This window comes from Miscanthus floridulus, chromosome 18, assembly GCF_019320115.1.
Source record: "Miscanthus floridulus cultivar M001 chromosome 18, ASM1932011v1, whole genome shotgun sequence".
Classification (NCBI taxonomy): domain Eukaryota; kingdom Viridiplantae; phylum Streptophyta; class Magnoliopsida; order Poales; family Poaceae; genus Miscanthus; species Miscanthus floridulus.
In genome coordinates, this window is record NC_089597.1 from 6,014,736 (window position 1) to 6,027,844 (window position 13,109).

Consider the following 13,109-nt stretch of genomic DNA (forward strand, 5'->3'; position numbering starts at 1 on the left):
AAAATCGATTTTACTCTCCAGAAATATTGTTGTGTTAGAGCGCTCGATGCACTATATGTGAGCATCGGTTTATGGGGCCTTACTACCGGAACCAGTATAATTGCTGAGTGTCTGAGGGTTTACCGAGTGTATTTCATCGGACACTTGGTAAATATCCTATTTACCGAGTGTTTTGAATTCAACACTCGGCAAACAAATAGCATTTGGCAAAACTCAACTTTGCCGAGTGCTTAAAAGAAAACACTCAGTAAGCTACAACGAAACACTTGGCAAACACGGACACTCAGCAAAGTATAGGCATGTGCGCTGGGCGTGCGGCAGCCGTGTGGCGGCCGTTGGATGCGCCGCCCTGCCGTTAGAACTTTGCCAAGTGTCCGTTAGGAACACTCGACAAAGACTAGGTTTGCCGAGTGTTTTTTATTGACACTCGGCAAAATAATGTTGTTGCCGAGTGTTTTTTATTGGCACTCGGCAAAATAATAATTTTTTTCCTCTCTTGCCCACCAAACCTTTTCTACTTTTCACATACATGTGGTACTATATGTTAGAATTTGGTATATTTCTCAATCTGTTTGCTATATTTAATTAATTTATTGTATTTAGAGGAATTTTTTGGTTTAAGTCAAATTTGAACCGCAAGTGATTCAAATAATGGAATAAATTAAGTGGAGAATTCATATTCATGTTATTGAGTCCATTTTGGGGCCTTACCCGGGAAATGAAAAGAAATTTCGAACATTTTGTTCAGAAAACACGACTACGAATGTGTGGCTGAATGATTTTTAAATTCTAAAAAAAGCAAACGAAGTCTGAAAATGACGAGATTTGTCAAGATCTCCTGATATCATACGTGGAGACTGTGGAAAAATTGAGAAGGTTTCGCACAATTTGTCACGTACGACGCTTACAAACCGAAGCATCTCCGAAGAAGAATCGAGGAGTTGAGAAGGATCCGGTAAGATTTGGAGTCAAAGTGACAGTAGAATTGGAGTTTGACTTCAAAACTTTTTGTATAAGCAATAGACAACATAGATTGATCCATGTCAAATTTTAGAAATTTTGCGCATCCGTTTGATAATTTTAATTTATTAACTACAATTATAGAATTTTAATTGATATAAATTGAATTTGAGCTATAACTGCATGAAATAATGGAATAACATTCGTAGAAAAATCAAATATGCATTGTTAAGTGAATTTGACAAGGTACTTTCAAATTCCATCATAACAAATTTAGTAGAACACGCTATGAAGGAGGACGGTGTAGCATGAAATGAAATTTTTTTTTGCCGAGTGTTCTCTACCTGACACTCGGCAAAAAGCAGCAACTTTGTTGATCTGGCCCCACTGCATAGTACCGGACGGTTTGAAAAAAAACAATACCGAGTGCCCCCGATCTGGACACTCAGCATATCTTTAATTTGCCGAGTGCCCAGATCGAGAGCACTCGGCATACCTTTCATATGACCCCCGGCCGCACCCCCTGACGCACACGACACTCACGCACACATGCGCCCACCCACACTCACGCACACATGCGCCCGCCCACACTCACGCACTCACACATGCCGTCGCCGCCGCCCTATGCCCCGGCCGCCACCCTGAACCCCCACCGACCCGGACCCCCGCCGGCCTACCCGGGACCCCACCGTCGCTCCTCTCTGCTCGCTGCACGTCCCTCTTTTCTCCCTGCAGAGCTCCGCGACGCCATTGCCGAGCTCCATTCGTTGTCATCATTCTCCGCGGTTTGTCCATCTCTTGCTCAATATTCGCCTCTACTGGATTCTCCTCGTCCCGGAGATTCACACCCTGCCTATATTTCCGAAAGATCACGGCGTGTTGGGAGAAATCACGAGCCCGCCGGAACACTTCATCGTCACCGTCCGCCTCATCTCGGCTGCCTCCCCCTCCGCTCTGAACCAAGCACCGAGGAGAGCCTACCTGAGTTCGGTGAGCTTCACTCTCTTTTGCGCCTGCTGTCTCTGTCTCTCGTAGTCCCTTGCTCGATCCCAAGCAGCCCCGTAGATGGCCATGGTGCTGCCGTGCACCTCTGCTCCGGCGACCAAGGAACAGAGAAGTAGCCCAGGGCCGTGCACTAGTAAAAAAAAGGGCTTCTATTCCCGGCTGCCAACCCCCTTTATTCCCGGTTACGCAGCCGGGAATAGGAGTTCGGGAATAAAGGGTTAGTAGCCGGGAATAGAAGTGGACCTTTAGTCCTGGTTGGTGATACCAACCGGGACTAAAAAGGTAGCCACGCCAGCGCCTGGGCTGGCCCCTTTATTCCCGGTTGGTATTACCAACCGGGACTAAAGGGTCTTTTTTTTCTTTTCCTACTTATTTCAATTGATGATTCTTTTTTGTTTTAATTTGGTTTTCGAATACGCATTATTCGTTGCAAAGTAATATACGTATACGCGCGCGTACTGTAAAGTTTTCGCTCGATCAATGCACGCAAGCAACACAAGTAAAAGTAAACTAAAACATAATATTACATTTCATTGTCACATGTAAAGTTTGCATTAATTGTACATTTCATCATCACATGTTCTTTGGATCAATATGAAATTTTGCTTTCATCATCACATATTTGGGTCATAGTAAAACTCGCCACCGGGTGTTAAGACCTGATCATTCAGAAATCCACCTATTGTCTCTTGGATTGCTTTGAGATGGTGTGTGTCCAGGGTTTTTTCCTTCAACCAACGAGTCTTCAATTTGAGATATGAGATAAAGAAAAAGTATATTAGTATATATATATATGTATCAAGAATAATGATAAATAAATTGTATCTATCTTGAATATATATATATATAAATATATGTATGAAGAATATATATATATATATATATATATATATATATATATATATATATATGTGTGTGTGTGTGTGTGTGTGTGTGTACACTTACCCTTTTTTCTCTAGACTAGTTCTTTTTTAGCACACTCTCATGAACTCGCAAACATAGTATCCACAGAGATTGGTCCCCTAGGGCTGCAGCAGAACCCACTTTACGAGAAAAAGATTCGTCATCATCCGAGCATAGGGAAATTGAACTAAGGTAGGTATATAGTACTTACTTTGTATAGCACTACTTTCAGTGGCACTTTGCGTTTCATATGGTGTTCCTGACAGACCTTTTCCCAACAACTACCAAATAACATAAAAAATATTTGGACCATTAATTTGCATGCAGAGAGACTGGAATAGTTTTGCTAGTGAGACTGCAATTACCTCTGAATAGTATCTATCATCTCTTGGAACTCTTTTTGCTCTTTTCTCATCGAGTCCCAGATGCCTAGAAGACCTTTCTCCGGATCGAATTCCATCAATATCTAGTGTTCACTGCCATGTCCATTAACACTCATTAATTAGCTAATAGGTACAGTGAACATATATATATGGATACACGATCGTCGACATTATGAACACTTACCTGAAGTTGTAGGGGAAGAGTATACATTTCTTGTCACGTTGCTTCTCTAAGAACATCTTGATATTGGCCTCCGTTTCTGCTTTCCATGTTGGTTGGGGTTTAGGGTTTTTGAATACGATATGTGGATCAATGAAACCAATATCAGTACACCCTCTCTTTTTGCACTCTCCCATCTCAAACCTGCATCATATATATAGAGTGAGGATAATAAACATAGACATGTACGTACATAGCGACTTATTATTAATTAGTAGAAAGAATCACTTACAGACAATAGCAGCTGATGAGAGTCTTGTCGAGAGAGTTCCGGTGGACTAGTTGGTGTAATTCAGCAAACTCAATGTACATAACGTCATCGCCCCAGAACCAATGGTCATCTTTGATTCTGACAGAAATATAGAACTCTTTCCGGTGACACGCGTCGAGGTACAAGGTGTTTAGCTTGAACAATTGTGTACCCAGTTCATTGATGGTCTTAGGATTCCATAGACTCCTGCCATGCTTATATTTCTGCCATTCATCCGCTACCGGCGCACTTTCGAAGAGGAAATCGCCAAGGTCGATACCTCTCATAGCATAAAAGTTAGCAAGTTCCGCCATATCCACTTCTTTATCAGCAGGTATTTCCATCATATCCAGCATATCTATGTTTGAACCATATTCATTAGCAATAACTAGAGGAGGGACTGATTGCAATTCTTGTTCTCCGAGTTGTGCAACAGTTTTCCCTGCTTTAGCAGCTTTCTTGATTATCTTGCTATGAGTGCGATCAAAGTCTGATGGTGGTGAGGGCTTATGAGCTTGCTGCCTCTTTTTTTGCTCAGCTTCCACCATCCGCCTTAGTTTAGCTGGAGGTAGGTGGAAGTGCTTCTGCTCCTGCTGCTTCCTCTTCCCTGTGCCTGAGAAGAATGCTCCGACGGTTTTTTTAACCGCATCATCTAACTCCTCTTTACTCATTTCACTAGGCAATTTATGTGGAATTGGCCTTGGTTTCACGAGGGCCTTCTTGGTCGTCTTCGCCGGCGGGGCAGATGGCTTATTTGTTTGCAGCCGTCTTCCCTAGTTCATGGGAGGAGGTGGGGGAACAGGCGTTGGAGACCTTCGAGGCGGCATTGGGGAATGCCTTGGAGGCGGTGGTGGCGGCGGTGGAGACCGTCTTGGAGATGGTGGGGATGCAGCCGTGTCTTCTACCCCGTCGTAACCGCCGCTCGGGGCACTATGCTAGTCTGCTGATTGTACTATTGGACTTAGGTTGGGGGAGGCCTTGCTGTGTGTGTACAAAAGACAATGAGTCAATTGTTATTTAAGAGGCAATATAAAATTAATAAAAAAATTGTTTCATTCACTTTCATCCGTACCTATTGTGCGGCAACGGCTTCCCAGGAATATTGATGTAGCGCTTGCGCCATGCAATGAATGACTTCTCTGTTTCTCCCACGGTCTTCTCCCCATCACCTCCATGAATGTCAAGAGGCACATCGCTAAAACCTTCAATAGCTTTATCCACCGAGACGGTAGCATATCTAGCTGGTACTACTGCCCCATGGATTCTTGGTGTCTTGGTACGGTCGATAGGGTTTACAACACCAATAGCCACCTTCACTGTGCCATTATCTTTTGGAATGTGCAGCTCACATGATGTAAAAGGTTTAGTGACGTCATCCATGGGGAAGCGCAGCTCTGCATCTTTTATGGCATCAGGTAGCTCCGTAGAAGCACAACTGCTTCTCAATTGATCGGGGGGGCTAATGTTGATTCCCGGAGCTGTTGTAATCCCGTGGGCACTCAATTGTATTTGCACTTGCCTTGTGACTTCCTCTTGCATTTTCGCTTGCATTTCTTTTTCTCACCTTTGTGATTCAAGCACCGCTTCCCGTGACTCAATAACATATTGCTGCAAGATGCGGATCCTCTCTTCCTCCTCATCCTTCCGTCTCTGGCGGCTTTTGTACGAATCGATCCATTCAAGGAAACCTTGAACCCAAGGAACGGCCCCTTTGCCTCTAGTTCATCCACAATGCTCAGCAGTCCTGATGGAATATGTTAGTTCATCTTTCTCTCTGTTGGGCCAGAATAGTCCACTATCTCTAGCTTTTAGAATTTGAATCAACCTTTCTGTTGCTCTTTCGAGTTTTGTGCCATGGACGAGCTTCTCGGTGACTGGGTCCAATCCTCCCCCATGACCTAAAAACCAACGCTTTGTGCGTTCAGGCCATGGTGCTGATTCAGGTACGACCCCCTTGTCAATAAGGTATGCTTCCATTTTTTGCCACTTGGGAACGAAAGTCGCGTAGCCACCTGATCCCATGTTATGGTGGTATTGCTTTTGTCTGGAATTCTCTTGGTTCCTTCTCGCTCGTTCCACACCCTCTTCTGATGTCTTGTACTATACAAATTCCTCCCAGTAGGGCCTTGCCTTCGCGATTGGGCCCTTATCGTTCCAATTTGGAGTCTTGGTCTTCTTGATGTATGATTTGTACAGCTGCTTCTTCCAAGATTGGAATTGGGTGGCCATCTTCTTCATTGTCCAGTGCCTAACTCGCTCCGTCAACCTTTCGTGGGTGATGTCTTCATGATAATCATCTGTTTGGAGCGTGAAATGTGCAAGAACATCTTGCCAAATCAGCTCCTTGTCCTTATCAGAGACATAACTAATATGAGGAGCATTGTTAATTTTTTTCCATTCACGGGAATTGATCGGGAGCTTGTCCCTTACAAGGTACCCACAGTGGTACATGAATTTCTGTGCATATTGTCCTAGTGGTTCGCCTGTAGCCACGTTGAATTCTGAGATGATGTAGCGGCCTTCCAACGGCTTTTTGGCCCCTCAAACATTCTTTGTGTTCCCCGTCGTCATCATCGATCCAGACGGCTATGTACGCATAGAAGCACAAAAAGTATTATAAAATGAAGGTCGATCCAGTGGGCTACATGTATGCATAATAAATAAATGAGAGCTAGATATTGAGAAATATATACCTCGCCGGAATTATCTTCATGAACAACTTCCTCAACAATATGATCGAGATTCAAGTATTGACTCCCGTCGTCTTTCTGCTGGTCATTATCAACATTGGCACAATGTTCAGTGCCAGCGTTGATAATATCCATCATTTCCGCCTCCAGGTCATCGTCTCTCGGGTCAGCCATAGAGAGCCTAAACAATTATAAAACAATAATTATGCAATTAGGATTTCATAGACATTTCATACACATTTCGGGGCGGTGGTGCCTGCGCGGGGCGGCCGGCCAGCGTCGGTGGCCGGGGAGGGTTTAGGGTGGTTTAGGGTGGTTTATAGGGTTTAGGGTGGTTTAGGGTTTAGGGTGGTTTAGGGTTTAGGGTATAGGCCACATGGTATTAGTATAACACAATTGATTTTTTTCCTAAGGAAAAATTATACATGTATACATTAATTGATATACAGCGACGGGCGGTGGTGGACAGCAGCGTGGATCGAGGCACGGGGGCTCCTGGCCGGGCGCGGCATCATCGAGGCTACTCCAGCGAGGTGTGGGTGGGCGTCGGGATGCCCTCCGGTGAGGAAGAAGGCGCGGCGTCGGGTCGGGGTGGCCCGGGAAAGCGAAATCGGTGGCGGCGTGGCGCGCGCGCGGCGTCGGGGGCAGCCAGGGGCTCTTCCTTGAGGGGCGCGGCGTCGGGGCTACTTCGGCGAGGTGGGCGGGCGTCAAGGTGCCCTCCTGTGAGGAAGGCTGCATCGGGGTGGCCGAGAAGGCGAAATCGGCGGCGGCGTGGCGCACGCGCGGCGTCGGGGGCGGCCGGGGGCTCCTCGGTGAGGGGCGCGACGTCGGGGCTACTCCGACAAGGTGGGCGAGCCTCAGGGTGCCCTCCGGTGAGCAAGGCGGCGTCGAGGGTGGCCGGGGAGGCGAATCAGCGGCGGCGGAGCTCTGGGGACGCGCTGAAGACGAAGACGATCGATAAGGAGGAAGAGAGAAGGGAGGCGGCGGTATATAGGAGAGGGACCTTTAGTCCTGGCTCCATCCACCACCCGAGACTAAAGCACCTTTAGTCCCGGCTCCTGCCACCAGCCGAGACTAAAGGGGGGACCTTTAGTCCCAGCTGGTGGCAGGAGCTGGGACTAAAGGATTTTTTGGCGGGCCACCAAATGCAGCCCACCTTTAGTCCCGGCTGGTGGCAGGAGCCGGGACTAAAGGTGGGCTACATTTTCATTTCCAGCCAACTTTTAAGCAGATCAGTTTATTTTATATATGTTTTGTATTTAAATGTTTAAGTCTTATTATTTACGCAGTAAATTCAATACTAAGCATAAATTTGTTTAGAAAAAGTAATAAACTTTATTTTCATTTACTGCACAAAAAAAAATATGTGACCTAAACTATTGTGTTTTTATTATAAATGTTGAACATAATGCAACTAATACTCACTATTTTCGTTAATGCAAAAATGTAGACTTTAATTAAAATTATTAAATTTATTGATTTTCGACAGGAAATTAGTTTTCACGTAATTGTAACGTAAATCTTTAGGTTCTTCATTAATCATTGTATAATTAATCGGTGAGTTCGGGCGAAAATTCAATTAAAGTTAAAAAAGTACCAAACCACCTCAGAAAAATCTCAAACTTGGTGGTGGCTACACATAAGGCATTTGAAGTCTTGAAAAAAAGTTTTAGCCCAATCCGGCATTAGAAAGCACATGGACCTCAGAATCCCAGAGAACCTAAGTGTATAGATAGGGTTCGACGAAAGGTTCTATATACCTCTGTGAAGCACGTCGACTCCGCCTATGTCGAAATGGCTTAAAATTTTTTTGGCAGTCATTTACACCCAAAATATGGCCCCACACAAGATCTTAGGTTTTTCTGATAATTATTTTTATTATTACATTTTTCTTTGTGCCGCGTGAGACGAAATACGACGAATTACATATTCAAAACAATATAATTTTGCATCAACCTCCACAAATATTTGTCTCCTAGGACACAAGAGACCATTTGGCAAAGTTTGGCACCATTCTGGATCTTTTCGGGGGTGGACTCAGTTCAACGTATAATTAATCGGTGAAGTCGCGTGGAAATTCAATTAAAGTGAAAAAATTACCAAACCAATTCAGAAAAATCTCGAACTTGGTGGTGGCTTCACACTGGGCATTTGAAACCCTGATAAAAATTATGAGATCAATCAGGCACTAGAAAGCACATGGACCAGAAAATTCAAAGTATAGTTAACAAAAGAATATAATCAATTAAAGGGTCTTTTCTCTTATTAAATAAATGTTTGGGTGCTTTCTTGTCGAGAAAGTGACTTAGTTCAGATGGCTAGCTAGTGCGCTGCGGTTTGGACCTTGGCTATGAGGTCGTGGGTTCAATGCCTGGCTGCCCCATTTTTTTGTCCAGCGCGACTATATTATTTTATCAAGAAAGATTTTATCCCGGTTATAGCCCAGAGCCGGGACTAAAGGTCATCCTTTAGTCCCGGCTGGATCCTCAAGCCGGGAGTAAATATTTATTCCTGATTGGAGGGTCCAGCCGGGACTAAAGGATAACCTTTAGTCCCGGCTCTGGGCTATAACCGGGACTAATTGTTGCCTGCCGTCGCCACACACTTGGGGCAGGAACTTTGTATCCTTGTTTGAGGATACAACCGGGACTAATAGTCCCTTTAGTCCCGAACACAAAAATACCGGGACTAAAGACAAAAATAGAGGCGGGATGAAAGGTCTGTTTTCTAGTAGTGGTGCGTGCTTTCTTCTCTCTTGTTAGCTTGTTGATATCATCATGATGTCACGCTCGCATTATGGTCGTTTTCCTTTGGGAAAACAAATCCAAAATACACCCCAAATACACCATTGTAACTAGTCAATAATTATGAAATATTTGATGTTGAGACATGATGAAACTGAGACTCTTATTTCTAGAAAAAATATTTTTTAAACAGAAAAGAGTTGAAATTTATTCATAATTTTCACTAGTTACCAGCTACCTCTAGATACTTAGCAAGTGTAATTATTTTATAATTTGTTGGCATATGATTGATTGATAGAGAGTCGTAGTAGTTATCCCAAAACCTATGTGGTTACCCAACGGTAATAATCTAGAGGAGAAGGGTTGACATACTGCCACTAGTAACCATTAGCTGTCACGCTACCTAGGAGATCAGGCACAGGAACCATGCTAGCTAGCTCTTGCAATCTCCATACGTCGAAATTATTAAAACCAGACACACACATACAAGCAACATCACTTCAGCAAATAGTGATGTTGTACTATTAACTTGAGCATATTTCCATGCCAATGATTGCCATTGTTTTAATGATCTCGCTATACACTTACTGACCCAATGCATTTGGCTCTCTATTATCTTCAACTTGCAGGTTTTTGCCGCCGCCTCCTGCCCTGCCCTGCCGCCTGGTTCCGCCTTGCCCTCCCGCCGTCCCACAACTTGTCGTGGTTTTGCAAGGTATAAGATGTGTATGTGGTTGTCGGCCATCGTGCCGTTTGTTGCCGAGTGTATGTGGTTGTCGGCCATCATGCCGTTTTATTTGTTGTAGGTTTTGAAAACCTCCCTGTGCAGGGGAGGTGCTGCCAAAATTTAGATTTGACACTATTGTGTTTTATTACAGGAGAGGCTATTGCAACGTCCTCGACTCGTCACTTTGCAGGACAGCAAGGTGAGGCATAAAAGATCCTTCTTTCCGTATCATATTCGTATATCACGTAACCTAGCTAGGCGTCTCCCATTCGAAAGAGATACGGTTGGAAATATACAGATCTTTGCATATCTATAACCGTATCTGTTTCAAATTGTCCATGTTTTTTGGACAGCCTGAGGATGTGTAGATGCGGTTAGTTTCCATGCTCTACTCCGATACGTGATAGAGTTTCGGCAGCATCTCCCTGTTGTTCTCCGGATACACAATCTCCCTTCCAGGACGTGTATTTGGAGAAAAGCGGGGAGGTGCTGCCGAAATTCTATCTCGGATAGGAGTAGAGTATGGAAACTAACCCCATCTACACATCCTTGGGTGTGATTATGACATATCTTCACCTATTAGACAGTATAGGAACGTGTAGATGCAACGTGATTTTTTTATATTACTCGCTGATATGCTAGAGGATGGATGACCGTGAGTGGATGTACACAGGCCGCTCTAGTCAGACTTCATTGACTGATGAATGGATTGACAAGACCGATGCCTTGGAACGGGCATTTGCAAGGGTTAAAGGAGCTTGTGTCACTTGGTGTCCCTGCAGCAAATGTGCAAACATGCGTCGACAAACCAAGGTGGTCATGGGTAAACATCTTTGCAAGAATGGATTTACGGCAGACTATACCAGGTGGATCTACCATGGTGAAGCCGATCGTGGGAGAGACGAGGTCGTGAGACAATGCATCGAGGAATATGATGATGATGCCGGGTAGGAGACATGTTAAATGACTATCATGAAGCACACTTTGATGAAGGACGTAGGGAGGAGGAGGTTCATGGGCCAGAGTTTGATCCGAGCACCTAGGATCTTGATGGAGAAATCGTGATGAGGGTGAGAGGAGGCAAGAAGCATGACCGGTACTGGATTGACGACAGTACAATCGACACGGCCTCTACTCCCACTCTCTCCCAGATCCGAGCAAGGAGCACGAGCTCGAGCCCGGTGATACGCCCACGGCCAACCACTACACAGTTCCAGATGGAGGCTCTCTAGGTTATTTCTGTTTTATTCATCGTTTGTTGATTGTTACGTACTTTAGCTTTGCATTGTAACATTGGGATGAAATATTATAGGCCCAGGTGGAAGCAGAAATGAAGCAACGGGAGGAGATGGAGGCAAGGATGGAGGAGATGATTCAACAGAGGGTGGCGGCCGAGCGGCAGAACATGGAGGAAGAACAACGGCTGACGATGGAGCATATGATTCAGCAAAGGATAGAGGCCGAGCGGCAGAGGATAGAGAAAGAAAATCGGTTGAGGATGGACCAAATGTTCCAATACATGCAGAATTTTACATCGAGTATGGGTCAACCTTTGCCACCGCCACCGATGCTATTCCCTCCACCTCAGCCACCCACAACTACTCCTGTGAGTCACTTGACACCTTATACTGCAGATTGAATGCTTTGACTTAGAGAACTTTAGATGTTATCTCAAAATGACTTAGAGAACTTTAAATGTTAGCACAAAATGACTTAGAGAACTTTAGATTGAATACTTTGCATGTTTTTGTGACTAGGTAGAGATGTAGAGTCACCTTATACTGCATCTTGAAACAACTGACCGAGTTTATATAAAAAAAGTACAGATACTGGTGACAAATATCGATTATAGTGTATCTAATAATACTAATTTAGTGTCTCCAATTTTGAAGCTCTTTACTCTAAATTCAGTCAAACTAAAAAAAGTTTGACTTCAGACAAATTTGTTCCATGCGCCACTGGATATAAGTCAGGTATCCAAACTATCAGATTCTGAAAAAAAAAACATCTGACTGCCAAAAAAAAAATTGATTCAAGATCCACCTAACAGTGCCTAATGTTTCTAGAAACCCAGCTAGATTCTACATTCTGATGCTACAGAAACACACATTATAATTTACAGGGCATGTGCAAGAAACCTTTCATGAGAAAAACATATCGAAAAAACTGAATAATCAATGGCATGTTTCATGGTCTTTTTTACCAGCTGGACCAAAGCTCCAGTTCAATTTTTTTAATCAAAAACCTGCTCCATTGTTTAGGTGAAAATTCCCTATGAACTGTAGGTGCTGCACCCCAGCCAAGGGGGTATAACCCTGTCAAACAACCGCAAGTCAGAAATGTGGAAGACAATTAACTTCTGCAGATTTTGAGACTGTTCGAAAATGATACTATCGTAATCGTGGGGGTTCTGTGTAGAAATTACTCTTTGCATAGCAGAAATTTGAGAACTGCAGAAAAATCATAATTAACTTTAGTGACTACACTTCTCAGATCCTATGGATGGATCATGTTCTTTTCTTTTATGAACATGAGTTCAAGATGGCATGCAATCATTGAAAGTTGGAATCATTTAATGAATATTTTCCCAGTAAATTTTTACGTATATAAATTTTATGGGATTGTTTCCACTCAAGACATGTTGTAGCTATAAATACATTATGAAAAAGCTCCACTGTTGATTGACAAGGCAAGCATACCAAACTAACAGTGTGTCAAACCTGATTCCTTTCTGCATCTCCATGAAGGCCTTGCTGGTCCAAGTTTGAAACAGAGGAATCCTGTGATTGATCACATGTCAATCTCAGCTAGAAGTGCGAAATAAAATAGCTTATAATTTAGGTGTATTTAATTAACTGACATGGTTAGTCTGATTATTTGTTGCATGTGTTGGTGGGGACCATTTAAAGAAGAGCTTGGAGTTTGTGAAGCTCCATCATTCAGAAATTCTTGATTGCCTGTATTTGCAGACTTTGCGTCCTTCTTCCATCTTCCCATGAAATATTTGTGTGGTAACTCTTTTATATTTCTGAAGCCAAGAACCTTCAACACATGGCAGCACTGAATTCAAACTTTTTACAGCTGCCATGGCAGCACTGAATTCAAACTTTTTACAGCTGCAAACAGCAGAGAAGTCACTGGATTCAAACTTAACATAGTGCTCCCCTGGTTTATCTGTTGCTGCTACTCTATAGTCAGATGCAGTCCCAGCCTCGCCACAACTATAA

General features: G+C 43.7%; 1 long non-coding RNA gene across 1 annotated transcript; it reads right to left on the reverse strand.

Moving 5' to 3' along the window:
- Positions 1-11,883: 11,883 nt before the first annotated feature.
- Positions 11,884-12,776, reverse strand: LOC136522867 (uncharacterized). Its single transcript, XR_010775996.1, has 3 exons — positions 12,743-12,776; positions 12,603-12,662; positions 11,884-12,197 (listed from the first exon to the last, which is right to left on the reverse strand). It is a non-coding gene; the product is annotated as an uncharacterized lncRNA (long non-coding RNA).
- Between the last annotated feature and the right edge of the window lie 333 nt (positions 12,777-13,109).